The 26140-nt window shown below is 43.1% G+C and overlaps 1 protein-coding gene across 1 annotated transcript in view; it reads right to left on the bottom strand.

Moving 5' to 3' along the window:
* The window catches only part of Mir100hgl (Mir100 Mirlet7a-2 Mir125b-1 cluster host gene like), a 265006-nt gene that overhangs the window by 185786 nt on the left and 53080 nt on the right, over window positions 1-26140 (bottom strand). The window contains exon 2 of the transcript XR_010054360.1: window positions 3586-3725. The gene's annotated coding sequence lies outside the window, so the exon portion shown is untranslated. The remainder of the gene's footprint in view (window positions 1-3585; window positions 3726-26140) is intronic.

Below are 26140 nucleotides of genomic sequence, written 5' to 3'. Positions count from 1 at the left end.
ACATCAAACTTTAGAATTTTTTTTCCTTAAAAGGCATTGACCAGGAAATCTGCCAATTTTATTGTAAAAATGTGTACATATTTACAATAATTCATAGATAAGGGGGTTTGACCCAATTATCTGTGTAACCAACTCAGTTTTTTTTCCAGTTTACGCTGCTTAAGGTTGATACTTGGGCAAGCTGCGTTTTTATGGAATCTGACTTGCAAGCTAAACTCCAAGTGTTTGAGGATGAGATCTTCCTTGCATCCGCCTTGCTCCTATGGCTGAGGAGCAATCATGGCTGTTAAAAAGCTTGCACTCTAACTTCTGTTTCTCCTCAGAACAAGTTAATTGGCTGCTTCGTTTAAATGTTCTCAGAGAAACCCTCACTTGTTCTCACTAAGCTATCTACATAACTATTAAAAATTGTTACCAACGCAAATGTTGATGAGCACCATAAGCACAAATAACAATTGCTAGGGAATAACTTGGTAATTGATGTAGACATAGAGAACAGAACTGTACTTTCTGATTTATGTTGAAATGCTTATAGCTTTGCAGAGTGCGTCGATGGGTACCATTCCGATTTATTTGTTCATTGGATAAGCATGTTAAATTATCATAAATCTACCCATCACCCTGCCCATTAATAAAAGCCACGTCATAGGTCTTAGTGCCTTTTGGTAAAGGGCAATTAGTAATTTCTAATGCAAGCATAGAGAACTCTCTCCGCATTCTCTAACAGGAATACAGCGTCTATGAGCGTTGGAGAAGAGTAGTGCTCAGTCTATAACAATTCAGACCAAAGAAAGATCCAGAAGGTCAAAATCCAAACCCTCCAAGTCTTTGTAGTAAGGAAAGTGATCTCAGTGGTATTCCGTGACCTCCCTGAGTAATGCTTCCACAGTGTTTGGACTTCCTCTCTTCCTGACACTTCCCCCTACATTTAGCATTCCTGGTAAGGCTGAAATGACAGGTGGATTGCTCACCTGAGGTGTTTCACATTAACAGTGAGAGCAACTGACCAGAGATTAAAATGAACTAATAATACAGTGCTGGGAGAAAAAAGTCGTCAAGGTCACTAACTCATGACAAATGGAGAGTGAGAGAAAATATGAGTGCATTTCTCAGGAACCAGGAAGGACACCCACATTAATCTGATTATCTTTCTCCAGTCCGTCTCTTCTAGATGCCTACTCCTACAAACACATAAACAAGTTTGTTGCTTTAAAATGATTGTGCAACAGTGATTCCTGTCAGTTCAGAGTACAGCTGCCTCTAAAGGTGCTCTTTAATGCACCCCCAGCCCAGCCAAGCACAGGGACCATTGCTCCTCATGGTTCTCAGCTTAGCCATGTCCTGTGGTGCACACACATCTAGTTCGCACACTCTCTCCCACAGTGAATCCTTCCTGTGATGTGAGTCTATGTCCTCGGCCGACAGATACCAACACGCTCATAAGATACCTCTTCTAATAAAGAGTTGTCCATTGGAAGCCATTACCGAGCCAGTGATGACATTTCCAACTCCATTTACTCTAGACATGACTGCAGAATGGTGTGTCAGTCAGCAGGCTAGCAAGTTCCTAAGATAGTCAACTGATAAAGAGAAACTTTGGTTTTAGAAGATCTAGCAGAGCCATAAATGTTAGGAAACAGAAAATGAGTAGAGGTGATCTTTCACTTTAAAACTTTCACAAGGGGTTGGGGATTTAGCTCAGTGGTAGAGCGCTTGCCTAGGAAGTGCAAGGCCCTGGGTTCGGTCCCCAGCTCTGGGGGTGGGGGGGGGGGAACTTTCACAGTATGTCATGTGTCTGTGCTTTTGCACTGCCTGATACAGTTTGGATCTTAAGCATCCTGAAAAGACCCATGTGTTGAGGGTTTAGGTCCTCAGAATAAGGATATTAGGAGGCAGTTGGACCTTCAGGAAATGAAGCTAAGTGGGGTGTTAACTGGTCATGGGGGACATGGTATTGACAGGGCTAACAAGACCCCAAACTCTTCCCTTTGTTCTTTTTTCCTCCTGGCCATGAGTGGAGTGCTTTTCCTTCTCTGTACACTCCTCATTGTTTCTGTCCTCACGTTTTCTGTCCCACCAGAGGCCTAAAGCAGTGAGTTTGTCCCAATCATAAGCCAGACCATTTAAAAGTGGGCATTGTTAACATCCGGTTTAACCTCTTCATTTTATCCACTGCTTGCTGGAATCTAATGGCACTTCCTTTGCCTGTTCTCCCTTCCATGGGTATCTAGGCTCATGGGTGGTAAAAACTTGTTTGAGCCCAGTGATGAAAGGAACCAGGGTCTCCCAAATCAGCACATTGAAGAAAGTCACTCTATAGCACAGCAACACATAGGGCAGTCCTGAGAGAATATTATAAAAGATTAGAATTACTTTCATGTTAAAAATCATTAGATACCTTGGGATCTCTTGGCCCTGAAGTATATACTAATACATGAACTTGACAAAGTGGTATAAATAGACCTCCAAAGGATAATGAATCCACAAGCAGGATGTTTGTTTACTAGCCTAGAGAAGAGTTTGGATATCTTAGACTCTCCCAGAAAGGTTTCACATGGAAGGCCACCCATGAAGTCATATACAGCAATATTGATTATGGCCATCTTCCCAGAATGCTCTGTGAAGCAGGCTGATATAGGTATGGTGTTGGACTCTCAAGAGATGTTCCCTTCAAATTCATGGACATACATCTGAATTTTGCTAGTGTGAGAGAATACTAAGGTTGTCATAGAAACAAGTTAAAGCCACATAGTACACATGATGTGCTGGGCTACTTAGCACCCAACAGTGCTAGTGATACAGCTAAATGATGACATCACACAAGGAGAAAATACTTGGGGTCATGATGTGATAGTCAACCAGTTATCTTTCCCCTCATAGGAACGATAATTTAATACACTGATTAGTTAAGAATTTTACAGTAGTGCCGGTACTGGAGAGAAATTAATTTCAGAGTTTAGATGAGATTATTATAGAAACCATTGCCCTAACCATACTAATCTTGCATCCACAGAGGAGAAAGACACAGTCATCTTGGGTCTACAGAATTGAACTGGGGGCTGAGGAGATAACTCTGTGTGCTTAAAGTGCTTGCTATATAAGCATGAAGACCTGAGTTCAGGTTCCTAGCACGCATATAAAAATCTTGGCATGTTAGTGCATGCCTATAGTTCCATCACTTGAGGGACAGGGACAGGAAGATTTCTTGAAGCTCGGAAGCATGTTGGTCTGTGTACCAAAGTGAGCACCAGGCTCAGGAGAGATCCTGCCTCAAAAAGAGCATGGAAATCAAGAGAATGACACCAACAGTGACGTTCCCTATGTGTGCACTCATGGGAACACACACCAAAAAATGAACAAAGTGTGATAGAGTAACAAATAGAAGAGACAACATACTTTAAACCCTTCTGAGACATTCAAGAGCCCATTCCTACCCCACTTCTGGTCTGATGTACAACACAGACCACTTTACTGGGCCCTTTCCCCTGGGCCAGATGTCTACCTCTCTATAGCATAATTACTCCTCATTCCAAGTCATCGTGGTCTTTTGTGAATCATTAGGTATCCTAAGCAAGACTCACCTACCTTTGCCAGGGACAGTCTTCTTCTCTCCAAGTAGCCTTAGGGCTTCGAAGCTTCTGTGGTTGTCTGCCGTTGTCTGGAGACAACACAATGGCAGGTGGTGGGAATGATCTGGCAGCATCCAGAATGAGCGATGTAGCCATCTGGAGGAGAAGGATATGGCCATGAGAGTGGCTTGAGAAGGCTGGTTTACAAAGCTGTTCTTTAGATTAGTAAAATAAAGGGATAAAGAAAAAGCCTTCAAGACAGGGGTGTGGTGATGCACACCTTTAATCCCAGCACTCAGGAGGCAGAGGCAGGCAGATCTTTGAGTTTGAAGCCAGCCTGGTTTACAGAGTAAGTCCAGGATAGCCAGGGCTACAGAGAAAAATCCTGTTTCATAAACAGCCAAGAAGGAAGGAAGGAAGGAAGGAAGGAAGGAAGAAAGAAAGAAAGAAAGAAAGAAAGAAAGAAAGAAAGGAAGGAAGAAGAGAGCAAGACTTAAGATTCTTTGTCTTGCATAAACCTTATAAGGCAATTCTAAGAAAGTTTCAATTCTGCAGAGAAATGAAAAATAAATCTTGAAAATCTCCACATCACTCTCTTAGTCTAGTGTCTTTTCTTCTCCTTCACCTCATTCTCCCATTTCTGTTTTTATAGGCGAATTAAACAATTTCCTCTCTAACTCCTCCTTGCTTCTTTCAAAAACCTTATTGATTCCCGCAAAAGAAGCTGAGAGTGTTTTCATCACTGAGATGGTAGGAGCCTCGAGAGGCACAAAAGAACGGTCCTGGGTGATGCTGTTACTATATGGAGAAATATCTGCATGGGGTGGAGACTCGGGACCTCACCTGCCATGGTCTCAGTCATTTCAAGGCAGAACAAAGAGGCCTCTGCAGGCACCAGGAGATACTGAATCAGTCACAGTGCCAGACAGTCTCAGGCGGCCCTTTGACAGCTCTGGTGAAACCGGGTCAAAGGCATACGGCTGGCTCAGTAGACAGGGAAATCAATAATGCTAAAGAGCAATGTCTGAAGCAGGGAATAGTCATAGCAAGCATAAAATGGCTCCACTCTCAGGGTCCCTGACAGAGATCCTAACATCTGCCATCTTGACATTAGCCCTGAGATGCCTACCCATGAGAGAGAAAAAGGAGGATGAAGGGCTGGGATGGAAATAGCTGATGCCAGGGATGATCATGTAGGAGAAATCCCAAACAGGTCAGTGTCCATCAGGACAAGAAGAAAACACTGTCAGGCATGGGAAATGGCTCAGTGAATGAAGCTCTTACTGTGTAAGTATGAGGACCTGAATTCAGTTCCCCAGGACCCAGGTAAAGATGGGTACAGTGATATGTGTCTGTAATCCTCCTGCCTCTGAGGGAAAACAAGAGGCAGTAAATAGATTTGCCCAAAGCTCACAGGACAGATATCCTGGTGTACAAAGTAGAAAACAACAAGAGATCCTATCTCAAACAAGGAAGAAGACAAGGACCTATTACCACCTGAGGTTGCCCTCTGACCTCCACAAGTATGCTGAAACATGAAAATACCCATACTCACACCCACTAACATGTACACAGATCTCTCTCCCTCTCTCTCTCTCTCTCTCTCTCTCTCTCTCTCTCTCTCACACACACACACACACACACACACACACACACAAACACACACACACACACAAATGCAGAGACAGAGACAGAGGCAGAGACAGAAACAGACATAGCCAAACAGTGAGACACAGAGAGATGGGGGATAGGAATAAAAAGAAGAGAAAGAAGAATAAGGAAGAGGAGGGGGAGAAATAGAACACTGTAGGACTTCAAAATCACGGGAAATAAACTATGCCTTAGCCTCAAAGGAGATTTCTAAATGTAGCTAAGTGAAATTAACACTAGGAGAAACAGAAAGTTAATTTAATCTAAAACATAGTTATTACATATCTATGATATAAGCCGGATGTACTTTACTTAAAAAGAAATCGCGGGTTAGAAAGTCAAGTCATTTTCCCAGTATCATAAGATCATAGACGATGACTCCAAGACTGAAGATGTGCCTCCACTACAAAGCTAGGTAACGTTTCTCCTCCTAGGTCTTTTCTATAGTCCTCCACCTTCCTCTGGAGATCACTGATGGGCCCTGACCCGTCTAGGTCCACGGGAATAAGAACAGGTGTCCTCAAAGCAATTGAGCATTCTAGGGGTAGGGTGGAGGCATTAAAAATGGGTGGTAGAGAAATGCAAATAGTAATGATTCAAGCTTAGTCACATGATCTATTTGCTTGGCTAAACCTGTTTAGAGAAAAGGGGGTTTTTTAATTAAAGCAATAAGCCAGGAAATTGTAGTAGGACTCACTTACCGCCCCCCTCTCTCTAGAAGGGCAAATAGCATAGAAGGCATAGAGTTGCTTACCTGGATTCCTGTGAGGATCCTGCTTTCAGGGCTCCTTCACCTTTCAAACAGGTAAAATGGCGTGAGCCTGCTCAATTCTCTTGACCCATTTCCCAAGTGATAACAACAGGGAAACATTATAAATGGCCAATTTTGTGTTATTCGTGGATGAATGTTAATCATTATGGAAGAAGCTGAGGTATACAGAGCAGGCACACAACTGAGTTTTGCTGCTTGCCTTCCTTTAGCTGGCAGAGACAGAGTTAATGTGATCTGGTTTCCAAAACTCCAATCTGGTTGTGTAAGGATTCAATGGGACTTTGTTCATGAGACTTTCAGACTCAACTGTCTTCTGCACTCTGCTTTGGTAATCTCCCATGGCTCATGCCCTAACAGCACCTCTGGGGTTGACACTGTAAACTTCAGCAGCCATATTTTAACATAGTATCAGTCTCAAGATTTAACTGCAAGACTGTGGTAACATAAAAGAATATTCTAGGAGTTAGCGTCTTGCCCACACTCTTAAGCTACTTGGTTTGGCCCTCTTCTGTGCCTTCCAATTCAAGTTAGAACAGAGAAATGCCTTTCTGACTACAAAGAATTTTGAACTGGTGAATTCCAGATTTCTAGAGAGGGAGATATGGTTTAGGGATTTCCAGAATCAGTGAAAGAATTTTATGCCAGAGAGTGATGGATAATTAGGGGTAGGGTGAGGCATTGGGCATTTTTCTATCTTTGGGGAAAGCAGGTAAAAAAGACAGAGAAAAGAGCTACAAGCCATCCAAGAAGAAATGTGATCCTGGATGTACCCCTAAATGTCAATTTACCACCCCAAACCTTCCTCTCCCTTCACTTCCCTCCCCTCCCCTCCTCTTCTCTCTCTTTTCTTCCCTTCCCTTCTTTTGCTTCTCTCCCTCCTTCCTTCCCTCCCTTCCTTTCCTTCCTTCTTTCCTCCCTACCCCTTCTGTCCACCCTGCCTCTCTCTTTCTTGTTGTAACGCTAGGTCTCAAAATGAAGGCCTCACATACGCTAGACAAGTGTTGTACCACTGAGCCATAGCCCCAGCCCTTCGCAGCTTGAAAAAATGATGCTACCAATCTGAAAATGCCATAAGGGCTGTGCGAGACGACGTTCACTGTTCTGAGCCTCCCTCCTGGCACACCTACACTCTCACTGAGACTTACTGCCTTCCTCGGTCCCTCCGATGGTGCCCTGTAGATGCTGTACTCAAACCTGTGTGGGACGAAGAAAGAATATAGCCACTGCCAAGTGTCCAGGGGGAGAGTCTATCTAGGAAGGGAAGGGACATCAGCCCTTTAAATCCTTATTTTCTGCACCTTTAATTATCTGAAATAAGAAGTGATTTATAGCTTGGCTGTTTATAATCTTGGTTACACTTGCTGGGACAGTGGCATTTCAAACAAAGAGTGCCCAAGAGCTGTAAGACCAGATGATGATTTCTTTATTACTGCATATCATATTGTGTACAGGATCTCCATATTACATTCAGCAGAGCTGCTCACAATTGCCCAGGTCTCACAGATGCTCTCTGCTTTCATACTGCCCTACTTTCTCAGAATTTCTCCATCTCCAGGGCCATTACAGCCTCCCTCCCTCTCTCGCCTATCCTATTATGCTATTATCTTGTACCGAGCACTGGTGTTTATATTTTCTACTTTATGCCACACTATTATGGGCCCAGAGCTCAATCTCCTCCTTGGTTTCTGTCTGCTCATTGTTTGTGTAGTTTACTGGGGAAAGGGAGGGGTGAGGGTCTGTGTTTGTACATAGTGGAGACACAGTGCAGAACCTCGCACTGAGGACCAAGCCTCCTCATGAGGAGTTGCAGGCAGAGCAGAAGGCAAAGGAGTCCTGCTAAAATGGTAATACCCAGCCTTTCCCATCCCCGTAGGGCCTGAGATGGGAAATCAGCAGTGAGCACAGAGAGAGATATTAATACTGTGTTCTTTCACCTTTCAAAAAATTAATTGAAAAACCCTCACTTTGGGAGAGGTGGCTTGGTCTGTAAATTGCCTGCTTTGCAAGTACAAGGCCCCAAGTTCTGATCTCTAACACCAACACACACACACACACACACACACACACACACACACAGAGAGAGAGAGAGAGAGAGAGAGAGAGAGAGAGAGAGAGAGAGAATGCAAAACAAAATGAAACAGATATGGTGGCACACAGCTGAAACCCAAGTGACAAGAAGGGAAAACCAGGAGGCTCTCAGAACTCCCTAATTATCTAGTTTATCCAAATTAGTGAGCTCTGTGGTTAGTGGGAGAAAATGTTTCAAAATATGGTGGGAAGCAATAAAAGAAGACATCTGATATAGGTGTACATAGGAATCTGCAACCTGCATACACACACATACATACACACACACTCACACATATAAACACTCAGTATATACATGAACATACACCTATGCACACACATCCACATATATACATACATACACATACACACATATACATGCACACATTTTTACATGCACACACACACAAACACCCCTAGACACTCACATATACACACACATACACATATACACACACAGAGAGAGTATCTTTGTAGTATGAAGCATTAAAAGTCACAGCCCCTACAGAAGAGTCTGCTTGTACACAGACTGAATAGGTTGAGGTCAAAGGTGGTTTAGATTTCACTCCCAGCTTTCAGTGCATTATGATCTGTAAGCCCTGTGTCTAGAACATAGGCGTCCTCCCCTCAGGTCACTGGATGCCTTCAAGTCCCCCTCCCATACCTATGAAAATGAACTAATCTTCCTGATTTACACCAGTTTAGGGAAGAGAAATAACCTGCACCAAAGCTTGTGACATCATAGCTGATGCATATCCAAGGCAACCAGTGTCGCACAGCCTGCTTCTTCCTTCAGGACGTAACTTGGCCATCCACCTATCAACCACACTGGTTCATTTAATTGCACAGCAGACCCAGTGGCCTGTCTTTACGAGCACACTGAAGCTTCCACAGGCCTGGATAGTCATGCTGTCTCAGCTCAGGCTCAGTAAATGTTAGCAGATTTAGGAGGGGGGAAAGTGGAATTTGAAACCTGCACCACGCTTCGTGAGTTCAAAGTAAGATCACTGCTGTTCTCATTTAAAAGCCTAAGCTACACTCATCCAATTACCATTAATAATGAACTGTGTTTGGGGACAAAACAATGGGGGTTGGGCACAAGGAGACAGGGTAACAAGAAAGAAGGCAAACTCCGCACCCCATCCCAAACAGCAATATCCTGCTACCTATCCTAGCTGAAATGCTCACAGAAAACAAATCAACTTTAACTTCTAACAGCAAAGATAATGAAGACCAAAGATGTGCTTTGGGGAATGATGGAAGGACAGTCCCCTTTCTCAGCTAAGCTGAGATAATTCTGAGTCATCTGACCTGTTCAGATGACCAGTGTCACTGTCTCACTTGAATGAGAAATCAAATGGAAGACCGTCGGAGCATGTGTCTCTTCTGGATTGGTGAGCTGATCCTAAAGAGCATCTTCATTTCCTGAGCACCTATTACCTGTCCAGAGCCCAGTAGCAGCCTTGAAAGTAATTCAGATCAGCTTAGCCCTAGTGTGATCAAGTCTGAGCCACGAATGATAAAGTTTGAATCGGATGCCTGTTTAGACAGATGCAACAAGCAAGCCGCCTTAAAAAGAAGGAAGGGGGCATTGGCCTCCAGTCTGGGGAGGGGCCAGTGTCTTGACCTCTTCTCAAAGGAAGTCTTATGTACAGACCCAGGTGCAGTGGAGGAGGGATAGCAGGGGGGGAAGGGGAGATAAAAGGCTTTCTGGAGACCCTCTGACCTCAGCCCTCCCACGGGAAATGAGCTAGGAGGCTGCTGGCTGGCAGACAAGCAGGTGTACCCTTAAGAAGCCATGGAGATTAGCTGGGGCTTATCCAAACCCCTGCGGGAGGCAAATCTCTCCTGACTGCCCCAGGAGACTCCAGCACTCACTCTTCTGGCATCAAATAAACCAGATGTAGAATGGACATCAACTTGGCCTTTTGTGAATCCAGAGACCCCCGAGCAAGCATCTGGACACCATCAGACTCACCAGGGCCCCAAGGAGAGTGAATATTTGGAGAGATGTCAAGGGAAAGGAAAAGAGGGAGAAAAAAGAAAACCTGAAAGCCAGGATCACAGACAGATGAAGCCTCATGCACTTGTGTTCTAGATCTTGGTCTTAGAAGCAATTGTTCGCTGCCCAAATCAGACCAAGTGCAGTGTTCTCAAAAATATGGCTTTCCTACTGATAATAAGTGGCACCTGCTCTCCAACAAGGATAAAACTCAGCCCTCAAAGGACGAGGACTCCTCTTTGTGTGGGTGGGGAGTCCCAAAAGAAGGAAACAAATGAACAATCTCAACACCGAGACTACAGGAAAACAGGTCCCTATTCCACAGAGGACATGTCAACCTGGCATCAAGCTCAAGTCTACTGATGTACAGGGGAGTGTGTCAGCCCTAGACTCAGTGGAAAACCACACCAGTTCTGCTGCGTGTAATATCAGCTGTGTGACCTTGAGTGAGTCACATAGTCTCTCTGAGAATCAAGCATCCCATCCCAACAATGTCTCTCTCAAAGAACTGCCTGGGCATTGATAATTTATATAAGCATCCACGACAGTATCCATCACTTAGAAAGAAAGAAAGAAAGAAAGAAAGAAAGAAAGAAAGAAAGAAAGAGAGAGAGAGAGAGAGAGAGAGAGAGAGAGAGAGAGAAAGAAAGAAAGAAAGAAAGAAAGAAAGAAAGAAAGAAAGAAAGAAAGAAAGAAAGAAAGAAAGAAAGGAAGCAAGAAAGGGTTCTTCCCTTTCTCCTAAGAAAGAGCGAATATATTGTGTAATAAATGTTCTACATGGGGGTTGGAGAAATGATTCAGGAGTTAAGGGCACTGACTGTTCTTCCAGAGGTCCTGAGTTCAATTCCCAGCAACCACATGGTGGCTCACAGCCATCTGTAATGGGATCATCAGACCCTCTTCTGGTGTGTCTGAAGACAGTGATAGTGTACTCACATAAAATAAATAAATCTTAAAAAAAAGAAATGTTCTACCTGTTACATAAAACCAGATGTAAAACAGAGTATTAACTCCTGTCCTTTCCCTGATGACTTACTTGCTCATTATTGCTATGTGATTGGCACCATAAAAAAATGGTCTCATTGTCACTTCAAAAGACCCCAGTGATTGCCATGGTAGAAAGAATCCATCCCACAGATAGCAGATCTATGTGGGAGATGACCACTTTAGTTGCCTTTCAAATCTGATTGAAAAATCACCTAGGAAAAATATGGTATACATAGGATTTGAGCATGAGCTCGTACCTGTGGTCTTAGCTAACACTGTAATTGTGTTAGCCAAGACTCCATCACCATGCCAAAATGCCTGACATGATCAACTTTTAAGAGTAGAGATTTATTTCGGCTCACGAATTCACAAGTGTCAGTTCTGGGTCTTGGGGTCTGTTGATTCAAAGTGCATCATGGCAGAACCCTGTGGCAGAAGATACTTATTCCTATTATCCCTACCAAAGGGCATAATCTCAGTGTCTCCTCCATGGACATAGCTCCCAGTGACCTAACTTCCTTCCACTTGACCCTACCCCTAAAGGCTCCATCTCTTCCCAATATGACCACAGGCTGCCAGCCCAACTATCAGCACACAGGCCTTTGGAAGACACTCAAGACAGAAACTATAACAGGAGTGAGTTCTCTTGTTTTCAACTGCACTATGTCCGTGTACAAGATAGTTTTCTCTGGCGTGGCTGAAAGTTCAATGTCCTAAATTTAATAGTAACAGCAAGTATAATGGTAATTGTAATCTGCTTCCAACCTGTACCAGCCTTATGGGAAAAGGAAGATGGTAACTTAAAATGCCAAGTCATAAATGAAGTCTCTCCATGTGCCTCTCCATCATTCCTGGGAGTAAGAAGGTTCCTTTGAGAAGCCAAGTTGTGTTGAGTCCTAGATTTGGTTTCTCCCAGGAATAGTTGAATTTAGACTCTTCTTAAACTTGATCTGTTACCAGCCCCTAAGTTTCTGTGATCTTGGAAGTAGAGGGAAGTACATATTCAAATATCCCCCTCTAACCTTATACAGAAAATATAGAGAGTTTCAAAGAAGTGAATAGGTTCCCAAAGGGCATGAGACTGACATGGGCAATACACCACTCAATACTTCTCTGGTGGTCAGGCAGGATTTTAGGCAACTTGTTCAGATGAAACAGTCTTTCTGAACAGGCATGGTCATCACCATAGACCCAAGTGCACCGGCCCCATGATGAAGAGACTCTGAGCCAGGGAGGGATAGCAGAGGGATCATCACAAATGCCCAAACAGCCCACTGAAGCATCCCTGGGGGAAGTAAATAAATAACATAGAAAACTTAATTTTTAATACAGAGAGTTCTTTGCAGTCCTCAATGGTGGCCAAAGTTCATGAAATTACTAATCATTATAAAGATGGGAAATTATCATTTGAATTATCCTCATAATAGCTTGTAAAGGAGTCCTATTCTGCTATAATTTGCCGAGGGTAAGTCTCAGTGCTAAGACTGCAAAGTTCATTTGCAGCCTCTAAGCTCAGTAAGTTCATTGCCTGGATCTGGGTTGGGAGATGAAAACAGGATGTCAGAGGGTAGATAGAAGGCCTCAAACTATCAGACTTTTAGACAAAAGGGGAACCTTCCTGGTAATGCATTTGGAATGGTGTCTTACATATAACCCCCGAAGCTCAGACAACCCAGGAAACATTAGATAAATTAGATGACATTAAAACTTATGTAACAGGATAAGAGTAACAAACTGGGAAAGACAATTTTCTGGATGGAAAAATATATATGTGCAAACCATGTATCTCATAAGAGACCTGAAATCCAGAAGGAATTGGTGTGTTCATCTATAAACAAACAAGCCAGTTCCAAGACGAACACGGAACAAGAGAGTTCTCTAAAGGTGACAAAAGACTGGCACACGCCTGAAATGATGTTTAATATAATTAAACGAAATGCACACCGTCCATTTCTGATGGTAAAAGCTTACAAGCCCTGCTACTTGGAAAGACTGAGAGGCATGAAGATCACAAGTTTCAGGCCTGCCTGGGTTACTTAGTGAGACCATCTCAAAAGAAAAGGCAAAATAGAGGGCTCAGGCTGGATCTCAGCGTAGAGTGATCTTTAGTGTGTAAGGTACTAAACTCAGTCATTAGTACTGAGAAGAGGGAGGGAAGAAAGGAAGGAAGAAAGAACAGAAAAGGGTAGAAGGAAGGAGATCAAATATACAATGTGATCCCACTCTACCCCATTAGGGAATCTACATTTAAAAAAAACAGCAAATAAGAAGTTTTGATGAGAATCTCAAAGAATTGGGATATTCAGTGAGTGTGGAATGGTGCAGTTATGCAAAGCATAGTCGGAACCTCCACAAATTAAAAATACAAGAACTGTTTAATCCCTCAATGCCATTTTTGGTCATTTATCCAAAAGATCTGAAATTGGGACGTTGTTGGGAAAACCTGGGCACCCACATTCACAACAGAGTTATTTTAAGCCAAGAAAGAAGAGGGGAAAAAATGTCCAGGGGTAGATGAGTTGAGATTTAAGACATGGCATGTAAACAAAATAAAATATTGTTCAACCAAAAAAAAAAAAAAGAAAGAAAGAAAGAAAAAAGGAAAGAAGCACAGCATGCACTGTGGCATCATAGATCTGAAGGGCATTGTTCTGTGGGATAATAAGCCAATCAAAAGACAAGCGATCCATGTATATGAGGTACATAAGGCAGTTCAGATACATAGGGATGGAGAATAGAAGGGTGAATGTGAGGTCTGGGAAAAGAGAGGGGAGGAAGGAATTATTGTTTAATAGGCATGAGTCAACTTTGCAGATGGGAATGGCCTGTTGGATGGCTCAATGACACGGGTGATTTAACACAACTATATGTTCACTTCAAAATGGACAAGGTGGTAACTTTCATATCAGTAAACACACACACTAAGATTGTCATCATTAGTAACCCCACATAAGCTAACACAGGTACCCAGTGACCAGCTGGTACTGCAAGGATTCAGCCAAGAGACACAGGAAAACCCTCTCAACAAAGAAATCTCAAGATTCAGTATGGATCTCGAGAGACAACTCAAAGAATAAGGTGCTTCCTTCATTCCTCAAGATCCTAAGCTCAAATCCTCCATGCTCACCTAAGAGACAAGTACCGTGACAGTGTTTGTAATTCCAGCAGTGGTGGGGCAGGCAGAGACAGGTAGAGCACTCCCTGCATAGGATTACTGAGTACCCATGTAGCTGAGTTAATGGGCGCCAAACTAAGACATATGCTTTCAAAGAACAAGGCAAAGAGTAATGGGGGAATACAACTGATGTGAACCTCTAACCTCTATACATACATAAACATATAAAAAGGCATACAACATACATAGACACATACACACATCATTGTGAAATTATGCCTTATTGCACACACAAAATAGGGAGACCATACTGAAGAATGGTCGGCACCAAGTGCCTGTAAGTCTTCTATGAAGACCAAGGCTCTTTCTAAAGCAGTGAGTCTCAAACATGTGGGTTGCGACCCCTTTAGCAAGCCTCCTTCTCCAAAAAGTATTAACATTATGATTCATAACTGGTGAAATTATGGTTATGAAGTAGCAATGAAAATAATTTTATAGTTGGGGGTCACCACAACATGAGGGACTGTATTAAAGGGTCGCAGCATTAGGAAGGTTTGAGACCCCACTCGTCAAGAGCTTGCAAAAGCAAGACTGTTAAATCTCTCACTTAAGGAAGTTATTTTAAATGCCCTTTCATATAGAATAGACACATTAGGGCAGACAAGTATGCTATCCATCATTGCCTTTGACTTCTGGTTGCTGAAAGGATTCCTTCCTGTCTCCTGGAAGAGCCACAGGGAATAAGGTCAACTGAAGTTGTTTGGTTTTGAAGAGAAATATTGACTTGTTGGAAAAAAACACTTACCAACCTCTTTGCACTTAGGAGCTCCTGGCTGTCTCCGTTGTTCAGCAATGGTGAAACTCTCCTAAAACATCATAGCCTTGGACAGATGAGGTGAGTCCACCACGGGATTCACTAAGAGTGAACAGAGAAAGCTGAGCTGCCTGGAGTAGGGGTACGATGACTGCACCAAGGTCCCGACATTCACCCATCTCACTCATCGGTGCCCTTAACAAGCTGGTTTTTGTCTCCAGTATCTAACAAAGTCCTTGAATATATTCTTTATGTGGCGCACTGTGCTGGATTTCAGGGAGCAAGACATTCCTGAACTCTGCATCCTGGAGTATGAGAAGCCATTAACGAAAAAGTTTTCAAGACCACAGCATCCGCTACATTTTGGGTTGGTGTGCCTGCATTAACGGAAGCACGCGTGTCTCCCTGAACACTACTGTCTGATGAGTCAGAGAAAACGCACAGAAATGAGAAGTAAGTCAAGTACCCCACCCGCGACTGTATGCACTTCACTTGCTGTTCCCCGGTGCCTCGTCTCTGGACTTGGTGTAGCCCAAAGCTGAGGCTGAGATCACACAATCTCCCAATCCTGTTCCTGCTCTGAGCCTCCCAAAGGAGCAGTCGCCATCCCCTGGCTTCAGAGGACACAAACCTTCCTTTAGTCAGGAAGACAAGCAGCCAGGCTGTGTAAACGGCAAAGGCAAGCAATACTAGCATACGGACTGCAAGGTTGACTGTACTGTCTCCACGAATTAAAAATGACATATCGCAAAGATTACACGGCTCCGGGAGACCTCATGGCCTGCCTGACATGCTAGTTCAGTCTAAATCACAGACTGATTCAGACACCCAAACAAATTAACACGTGTTTCCTGATGATACAAAATTGCATCTGTGTGTTTGTGTGTGTGTGTGTGTGTGTGTGTGTTCAAACCACTATGCAACCTCATCATCAATTAAATATTTATCAGACTTCCACTGATCTATGAAAGTCATCATCCACCGGCCCTCAGAGCATCATGGCTGGCTGGTTTTAAAAGCTAGCTTGCAGCCTTGGTCAGTGGCACACATTAGACCTTCTCTGTGAAAAGCTCTTTTCTGTCTTTTGAACCGGATCCACACCCTGGACTGAATGAAGCTTTTAGAACCAGTGAGAACCAGATGGCCCTCCGAGATCATTTTTGAATGTTTGGATCTGAGTCATTTGTATGCAGAAGGTTTCACAAAATAGCAATCTGGGTGGCAGGCTCCAGGCTGGGTCCAGCTTTCCAGGCAGCCCGTCTTTGCCTACAATTGAGAAGACAATATTGTAAGGTTCTATAAAAGTATTGCAACATTTATCTATATGTGTTGCATCAGATACATGAAGTGTTCTTGTCAGGCTGTTATTTCCGTGGGAGTTCTCACAACTCCCCCTTCTCTCTCCTCCTTCCTACCCTATTCCTCTTGCTTGTTTCCATTCCACCTATATTTCTTGTCTTGTTTTGTTTTGTTTTAATCACAGGCACCATGGATCCAGCATTGTGAACCAGCCAGCACAGAGTACTCCCTTACTGGTGTAAAAATCCAAGCCACAGGCAAACAGGGCAAACAGGAGCTGAGAAAATGTAGATGAATTAAAATGGGCACCACTAGAATTCTGTTCTGGGAGTTCCTCATTTGCAAAGGAAAGGCTGTGGGATGGAAGAGATGAGAAGGAGGGGGTGGGGGGTGGGGCGGTGGGGGGGTGTTCTTATCCAAGAGGAAAGGCAAGTGTCTGAGAGCAGGAGGCAAGGGGTGGGACACACTCAGGTTCAAAGGGGGAAAGTGATACCAACTAAGAGATAAGCTTACCTCTTAGGAAGGTCGGAAGAGGGGAAAAAACTAACTTTACAGTCACACAGATATAAGCATATGGATATCGTGGCAATCTTATTTACCGTCATTCCAAACTGGGAGGAGTCAAAATGCCCTGTAATCCATGAATGGAAGACCAAGAGTAGTATACCATTGAGCTACAAAGAGGAATACATTCTAGCAGGATGCGGATGCGGTAACTTATGACTGAAATCTCAACACTCAGGATGCTGAGATGGAGATCAACGCTAGTTAAACACCAGTGTGGATGGCATAGCAAGGATCTATTTAAATGATGAAAAAAGTTACTGACATAGCAATATGGATGCATCTAAAGGACATTGTATTGAGTGGAAGACGCCATCCACGCAACCTCCACCAAACGTTATCTTCTTCTAATTCCATTTGTACACTATTCTCAGCAAACTTGAGGCTGTAAGGACAGGGCATGGCAGAGGTGTGTTAGGACAAAGCAGTGGTGTGGGAAAAGATTTAGGATGGCAAATGTTCTGCTCTGAGTGATGAATGATTCCACACAGGAATTAAAATCATAGAACCACACACCCAAGAAGATGAATTGCTTTATATGCTAATTTTAGATGTAAAGTTTTTAAAGAAAAAAGTAACGTGTGTTTAAAATGACTGCTACAAGAATACATGCATATACATGCATATACATATAACATGCATATACATATACATGCATATACATATAACCTGATAACAGTATAACTGAGAACAGTATGGGATAAGCAGATACTTGTGAAGTCTGGAGAATAGGGGAAGGGAGCTGTTAACTCAGTGGTAGATTGCTTATCTAGCTGGAACATGCAGGAACCTTTTTTGCACCCCCAGTGTTGAAAGCGGAGAGATGATACTGCAGGTGAAGTACATTTATGGTCAACTCCAAGAATGTGCAGACAGAGCAAACATGGAAGGCCAGAGTGTCACTGAACCCAACGGAACAGGTTAGCAAGAACCAGATGAGATGAGACTCCCCATGGCAGATTAGTATGTACGCACAGTAGGCCTTCACTGACTCCAGCAGCTCAGGCTGAAGGGACCAGATGAGCCATCGGCTCCACATGGTGGTGACATAGCCATGGCTAACAGTCATTTCTGGTGCCATGCCAGGGTCTGCCCGGCCTTAGAACCACCATCCATGAGAGCGTGAGACAGCCCCCAAGGATTTCTCTCCCTGACTCACCGGTAAGAATGGCTCACTAGCTTTGGACAGGAACTCAGGTGAGAGGGCAAGTAAAAAAGCAGCCTAATCCTCTGACAGACAAGGTACAGAAGCAGAACAGAATGATTTAGCGGGGAGAGGAGTTTACACCTCATCCCCAGACCCTTGTGTCTCACAGATCATGTGTTATCTAGCTTGGGATAGCATTTCTCTTTATACAGCAGTTACCAGCCTGTGGGTAGCAACCCTCACAGGACTCACATATCAGACATCTTGCATAACAGATATTTACATTATGATTCGTAACAGCAGCAAAATTACACTTATGAAGGAGTAACGAAATAACTTTATGATTAGGGTCAGCACAACTTGAGCAACTGTATTAAAGGGTCTCAGCTTTAAGAAGGTTGAGAACCACTGCTCTTATCTGTCCTAAGAGGACAAGATTATATTCCACACCAATAAGAAACACATCACGTGATTCCCCCCACCCCTGCCCCATCGGCATCCACATCAAATTCACCATGCCCCCTCGCCTTTTAGTACTTGTTGAGATCAGTTTGGGTGAATTGCTTATTAATTCTTGCTTTGGCTTCCTCTATCACCCATCTTAGTCACTGAAAAAAAAATAGTCTAGGGGTTGGGGATTTAGCTCAGTGGTAGAGCGCTTGCCTAGCAAGCTCAAGGCCCTGGGTTTGGTCCTCAGCTCCGGAAAAAAAAAATAGTCTAGGAATTTTTGCCTATTAAGTCTCCTCCAATGTCTATTTGTGGTGTTTGTTTCCATCTAATTCTAGGGAGCTCAGAGGCAGGAGGATGACTTATGCCTCCTGTATGTGGATTTCTCGGATCCCAGGATACACTGTAGCAGTCCTGGTTAAGAAGCTGCCATCTGGGTGGGGTTCCAGCTTTGCTAAGTAAGAACTCGTTGCAAGACTTTGAGTCTCTTCCTTTTTCTCTCTACTTCCTCTACAAGGTGAGCTGGTTAGGTCAGAAGACCTTCAAAGGGGCTTTTGAATCTGATATTTTTACACCCCTGTGTTCAGTTCTAAGCATTAGTGAGAAATAATTAAGTTGATGTACACCAGAATTGATCATTTCTGTTTAACTCAAGATTTCTGAGAGTCTACTCCTTTACAGATACATAGGAACCAGAACAAAGCTAAAATAAACAAGAAAAAAGAAGAAAAAACTTAAAATACATATGGTAGCACAAATGGCCCCAGATAACCAAAGCAACACATGGATAAGAACATCCATGTAACAGCCCCACATTTGATGAATAAGCACAATTAAGGTTAATAATAAACACTTAATAATAGTTATTATATATAGGTATAAATAAAATAATAATAATTTAAAAGTTCCGCCTTGGGATCCATCCCATATGCAGCCACCAAACCCAGTCACTATTGCTTATACCAAGAAGTGCAAGCTGACAGGAGCCTGATATAGGTGTGTCCTGAGCAGCTGCCAGAGCCTACTGATACAGATGAGGATGCTTGCAGCTAACCATTGGACTGAGCATGGGGACCCCAATGGAGGAGCTAGAGAAAAGACTGAAGGAGCTGAAGGGGTTTGCAACACCATAGGAAGAACAACAATATCTACCAGCTAGACCTCCCAGAGCTCCCAGGAACTAAACCACCAACCAAAGAGTACCCATGACTCCAACCACATATGTAGTAGAGGATGGCATTGTCTGGCATCAATAGTAGGAGAAGCCCTTGGTCCTGTGAAGGCTTGTTTCCCTAGTGTAGGGTAATGTTGGGGTGTTGAAGTGGGGTTGGTTGGGATGGGGAACATTCTCATAGAACTGGGAACTGGGAAAGGGGATAACATTTGAAACATAAATACATAAACTATCCAATAAAAAACACATTAGTGAGATATTATAAACTCAAAAAATTAAAAAGTTACAATATTTTAAAATCAAAATTAAATTGGAGAAAGAGAACCCTACCTTTTAAGGACACATATCCTAACCAATCAGAATAAGACTCTGGGTAACGTAAAGGATTTGCGTTCAAGTCTTGTATTCTAACTGGAACCACTTGAGACTTTTATTCAACCTCTCGGAATCCATTTCCTCTACAAATTGGGGTAACGATGACTCTGGCTGTAAGTAAAGGATAAATGGTAAAGTACTTAGTTTTATAATTCATTCACTTGTATCACTGCCCTGCCCTATTGAAGTGTTGGCACCATTGTGGCCATTTATCTCCATCTAAGCTCCCCTCATCTTCTGAGTTGAACAAGCCCCCACTGCTGTAAGAACTAATCTAGTCCCCCAACCCAGGAACACTTCTCTGTTCCCATCAGCCCAGATACCTGTTTCCCCCGGGTTTCTGCTGATATTACTGAATGCCTATTTGCTGTCTGCACTGCTACTTCAAACTGACTTGGACATCTCAAAACTCCAACGCTCTATACGAATGCCTATCTATCATCCAAGACCACTTATCCAGTAGAGGCCAGAATCTTATGCAGATGCCCTGATTCTCTTCCTGGATTCATCTTGGTCACTTCCTCTGGACATTTAAGTATTGATAACGTTTCCTGTCCACAACAGCATCCTCCGGCCCATCCTGCTTTCCGATTCTTGCCCATCTCTCAGATCCATCTTTTCTTATCACCATCATCAAGGCTAACTTAAGCAACCTTGCTGTAACATCCGACTTGGAATGATGATGTATTAGCAGGCTTTTCCAAAACATCCCTGCTTGCTTCCTCACCACCTCCTATCATATCAGAAGCTTGGGTGGAGGAGACAAAAACCAGAGGACGAAAACAGCTTTGGATATTTGTACATACTTCTCATTGCGTTCTGAGACATTGCCCACCCTTGGTGAATACTGCTTCTTAGTCTTTTTCCTCTTCAGCCCTTTCCCTGCTCTCTTGCCCAGGTCACTTTCCAAAGCCTCCATTTGGTGAGAGTCTACTTAGCCTTCAATACTTAGGAGCCAATGCTACCTCCCTTGAAGCCTTTCTAACTCCTAGTCCCTTCCAGATGAGTCTGTCTCTGCTTTCTCTAAGTCTCTACACCTCTCTGCTCAACAGGTTCTCCTTCCATTTAGTACCAATACCAAATGGCTTAGCTCTACTTACTGGACTCTCAAAGGTATAAAGGTTTATCCTTCGGACTCCTGGGTAAGTTTTCATGTCTCTATCATGGTCTATTGTCTATGCAACCCCTGTATGTGGTATGTTTAAGGTCCTGCGTGTCTTCTAACCTAGACTGAAATATCTTCAAATATAAACCCTGCCTTTTACTCCTTTGAGTCCCAAGCACAAGCATAATGTTAGTGAATATAAGATTCAGACTGTCTCCTCTTCACACCCTTCCTAGTCCTGTAAAGTGTCTACAGGCTGCTATTGTGACAGCTGGACTGAATTCATTGTTATCTCTTTATACACAACAGATTTCTTGAGGTGTTTTTTATTATAGATACTATATAATACAGTTTATATTTTATTGTATTACATAATATATCCTATATTTATATACTTATTTGATATAGTAGATAATATATAATAATAATAGATGCTCTATTCTATATACAAGATATATATATATATATATATATTGCATCTTTGATTATTCTCATATTTTTGCCATTATCTTTTTCATCCCTGCACTGAGAACAAGTCTTCAACAAGCAAGTACCAATTAACAAACTTTTATTGGTTGAATAAACCCATGCCTGCCTAGGAAAGGATGAAAGTCTCTTGTAGAGGTGTTGTCGGGAAAAGAAGGAATCACTCTCCCAATGGTTATTTCCCTGTGCTGTTGGCTGTCTGCTGGAATCCTGGGATTCCATCAGGTTCAGTCAAGTCCCTAGGGAAAGTGGATCCACTGCTATTGGAGTTCTTGGATCATGGACTTGGATCAGCCATGTTTTTTAAGTGGTTCCCCAGATACAGCCACCAAACTTCACAGTAACTTTGTCTGGTATTTTTTTCTTTTTTCTTTTTTTCGGAACTGGGGACTGAACCCAGGGCCTAGCGCTTGCTAGGCAAGCGCTCTACCACTGAGCTAAATCCCCAACCCCTGTCTTGTGTTTTTTAAAGTGTTAAGAGGACATAGAATGAAACTGAGAACCAGCCAAAGCGCCGCTTCGACAAGTGCAAAGCGAAGGGGTGCACCACCGTCTCATGCATTCATAGTCACAGTCCGTTAGAGAACACAGGACTGCTTCATCCTGTGCAAATGGTTACCTTTCCTTGAGTAAGTCTCTTCACTTTCTCCCCTTCCTGTGGCCATCCTCCACCCGCCAACCCACACACCAGTCTGCAGGGGTAACCTAGTTCAGTTTAGGAAATTTTTTAATTGCAGGATTTATGCAAATAAACTCAATATTTCATGAACACTAGAATAAAAGATACCAATATACTTTGTGGTGTTTTATTTTGAACAATAATAATTACCCGTGACGTTTTTGAAAAGCGCTTTTTAGATGTTGTTTGAGTGAGACAGCACAAGCTTCTTTACATGACTCTGCACGTCATACCGTCCTCCTTGGTGTCACCATCCAGAACAGTAAGTGAGCCGATAAGCAGCCAAGGAAGTAAGTTTTCTAGATGTTAGCAAATCACATCAGCTTGAGTTAAGCAAAAGGAATAAGTTCAACAGGGACAGAGCTACAAACTAGGAGGAGAGGCAGAAGGTCTGGCTGCCATCATAATGCAAGGTGACAGAGACATGAACAAACCAGGAAGCTGTCCCAAGATCGTGTAGTATGAAAACACTTGGAGTCAGAAAATAAGGTGACAGTCATGGGACGTAGGTGATACATCACAATTGTCGTTTTATGTAACGGTCCTAAGAGTATTGATTGTGCTACAGTTCTGTCCCCAAGCCACCTTTCCCCCCTATTATTAGTGACTTTGCTTGTGTGAATAGCCACAGTACAGTAATTTTAAGGCTCTTAAAAGGAAGAAATTAAGAATGTAAGATAATAGTCCACGTTGACTTTGGTGTGTGTGGGGGGGGGGTCATTTGTTGGTTTTACCGAGACAAGGTTTTATTCTTAGCCCAGTCTTGAGCTTGTATTCACTCACAGCAATCCTCCTGCCTCAGTCTCCCAAGTGCTGATAGGACAAGAGCAAATGCTAGAGCTAGAACTAATATCTCCTTTCCAAGCTCACCTCAGCTGAGCATGAGTTTCTTAAGAGCAGTTTGGGTCTCTCTGATCACAGTAACCAGCCTACAGAAACAAACGGACTGAGAAATAATACACCCTGAGCCAAGAAGCTCCTAGCAGGCCTGGGCGTCATCTCAATTCATGACTGAGTACAATACATTTTATTAGCATGTGTGTATACACGTTCCTGTGCATACAACGGGTAGGAGTGCAGGTTCACATCTCTCTCTCTCTCTCTCTCTCTCTCTCTCTCTCTCTCTCTCTCTGTGTGTGTGTGTGTGTGTGTGTGTGTGTGTGTGTGTGTGTGTGTGTAGGCTTCAGGATGGCATTAGGTATCTTCCTCAATCACTCTGAGGTAGGCAAGGGCATGGAACAGCCAAGCAGCATGGGTCTCTCCTTGGTTTGGTATACACAACACACCCTTCCTCTAACAATGGATTCAACAATCTAGGACCCACAGCTGTATGTACTATGAAAACATACCCCTCTTCCAGCAATTCACCCCACAGCCTAGAGCCTCCACCTGTGTCGACCTGCAGAGATGCTCTCCTGAAGAGATAAGTTTCTACTTCCCTTAACAGCCATAAGCTATGGACATTCTCTGTTCAAACATCCCCAGTTATAGCTCAGATTAGGAGCAATGGGTTGAAGCCAATCTGGTTTGAACTATTTTGGGGTAGGTCTAGTAAGGCAAATTCTACCCTCTGACAGAACTTTTCTCAGAGAACTCCCCCACTTGTCACCTTATTGCCTGTGCATAATTGAGCATGCATATGATTAAAATCAGATGCATTGTGGGAAGGGGCATGCACAATAAGCAAATATGTACATAATCCAAACCTGCCAATCAGAACAGATACACACACACACACACACACACACACACACACACACACACAATGTCCCTGAACAACAAATTACCATGTCCTTTAAACGCCATTAAAAAGAAGCCCCAACAGCAGTAGAGTACTCCAACCTATGTGACCACTTTGCTTTTGAGTAAAGTTTTATTGCTACTTCATAATCTGTGTGTATCTTTGTTACAATTCTTTGAGTAAGAGACCAACGATCTGTAATACCAGTTCCAGACACGGACCACTGGTAACAACTCTCCATCTATTTTTCCTTTTGAGGCACAGTCTCTCACTGAACACTCCGATTTGTCTAGATTAGCTGGACAACAAGCTCGAATGTATTCTCGTCTCTTTATCTCCCAGGGCTGGGATTCCAGGTGTGTGCCACTATGTCCAGAATTTTAAATAAGGTCCCATCTCCCCAGATCATCACCATATGTGACTTAATTGTGGGTAAACCAACTCCCCTGAACCCCCAGTTTCCCTTCCTCTACAGCAGGGAAGAAAGACTATGAAGATGAACTAGATGATCATTGCCAAATGCATTGCACAGTAATAATGGATTTCCTTCAACAGATTGAATAGAATATATTTATCTGTAATTTCTTAGCTTATGCTTAAACAACCTGACTGTACTGGCCAGTGAGGCTGGCGCTTCTGTTGGGTACCACTTCAGTCTTTTCTTGTCAGGCACTGAGGGAAATGGGCTGAGAGGCTCCCAAGGGCAGAAGGAGAAAGAAAGATGTTGCTAACATTGGGAAGGATTAAGTATTCATTTGAGAATGCCTCTTATTACCCTCCTAACAACTTCCTTTTCAACAGTTCTGGGGTGGCTAATTTTCATACCATCTCACTTCTTTTTTTTTTTTTTCTTTTTTTCGGAGCTGGGGACCGAACCCAGGGCCTTGCGGTTGCTAGGCAAGCGCTCTACCACTGAGCTAAATCCCCAACCCCACCATCTCACTTCTAAATCTGTTCCCAGAGAAGTGGCTAGGGGAAGAATTCAGCCCCCAGTCTTCACTGCTTCTCTTACATACAAGTACATACAAAGGCTGGTGAGATGGCTCAGTGGGGAAGAGCACCAGTCACCAAGCCTGATCCCAGGAATCAACATGGTGGAGAAAGAAAGCCAACTCCTGTGAGTTGCGCGCTGACCTCTACACATGTGTTGCAGCATGCATATTCCCCATCCCCCAAATAAGTTAATGAAGTATTTATTGTAAATATTTCATACTGAATGAATGTGTATGCATCATATGTGTGCATGTATTCCATGTGTTATCACACTTTGTCTCTTATATGCTAGAGAACTCTATAATCTACTTAACAAGCCAGCTGTTAAGATAGAATTATTATGTTCAAAGAAGCCTCAAAGGTCTACAGGTTGTGTGTACCCCTAGACTCCATCCTGAAATGGTTGGGAATAAAAAACAAACCGTTGCCAAAGCACCATCTCCAGAGAGCACCTTCATTTCTCACATTGGCTATCTTTAAACTCAACTCCTTGAACACAGAACATCACCTCCAAGCACCACCCTCTGCTGAGCCGACAAGTCACTGGGGTTTCCCTGTTTATATTCCTACAAATCACAGGGACAGCAGGGCCCTGTGGTTGGTTAGCAGTGAGAGCAACTCCTCTTTGAACAAATGTCTCTCATATATCTCTGACAACTCAGATCTCGACATCACGAGTAAAGTTATGCGAATGTGGGGCTGCAGAGGCTTCCGATCCTTGGATAGAGAAGGGCATGCTGTATGTTCAAAGGGATAGGCCACCTGTAACCCCGTACTGGAGGAAGAAAGAGGAGGTCTTCCCAGTACTAATATGAGATAAATCCAAAAGATGCTGTGGCCTCCGAACTGGACAATCTCAACAATAAACACATGGTTTAGAAAAGAGGAAACCTTTTCAATTAGTCATGAGACTGGGTATTAGTTTACTATTCATGGCTGTGCTCTATTATTTTAACAGGTTGTTTACGACATTATCAGGGCATTATGGGTAAGGAGTAATGAAGAGCCACATTTTGTCTACGCATATGATTGTGATCTATTGTTTGTGACTGGATAAGAAATAGTCCCACAAGGTCAGAAAACACTGTTTCATCCTTTCTTTTTCTTAAAAAAAATGTGTATGGGCTACAGAGATGGCTCAGTGGTTAATAGTA

The sequence above is a fragment of the Rattus norvegicus genome, chromosome 8 (assembly GCF_036323735.1).
Source record: "Rattus norvegicus strain BN/NHsdMcwi chromosome 8, GRCr8, whole genome shotgun sequence".
NCBI lineage: Eukaryota > Metazoa > Chordata > Mammalia > Rodentia > Muridae > Rattus > Rattus norvegicus.
Note: the sequence above shows the minus strand (reverse complement) of the source record. Positions and strands in the feature narration are given on the sequence as shown.